The sequence below is a fragment of the Oryzias melastigma genome, linkage group LG10, assembly GCF_002922805.2.
Source record: "Oryzias melastigma strain HK-1 linkage group LG10, ASM292280v2, whole genome shotgun sequence".
In the NCBI taxonomy this organism is placed as follows: domain Eukaryota; kingdom Metazoa; phylum Chordata; class Actinopteri; order Beloniformes; family Adrianichthyidae; genus Oryzias; species Oryzias melastigma.
The window spans coordinates 28,988,190-28,988,404 of NC_050521.1; positions in this window are offsets into that span (position 1 = coordinate 28,988,190).

Below are 215 nucleotides of genomic sequence, written 5' to 3' on the forward strand. Positions count from 1 at the left end.
TCTGCTACTTCAAAGAGTTCTGACAGCAGAACATCTCAGGATTAAAGGTTAAAAACCCCCAGATGCTACAAAAAACACTAATAGAGAAGATGCTAATGACAAGGATAGAACAGAATAGAATAGAATAGAATAGAATAGAGTAGAGTAGAGTAGAGTAGAATAGAATAGAATAGAATAGAATAGAATAGAATAGAATAGAATGGAATGGAATGGAG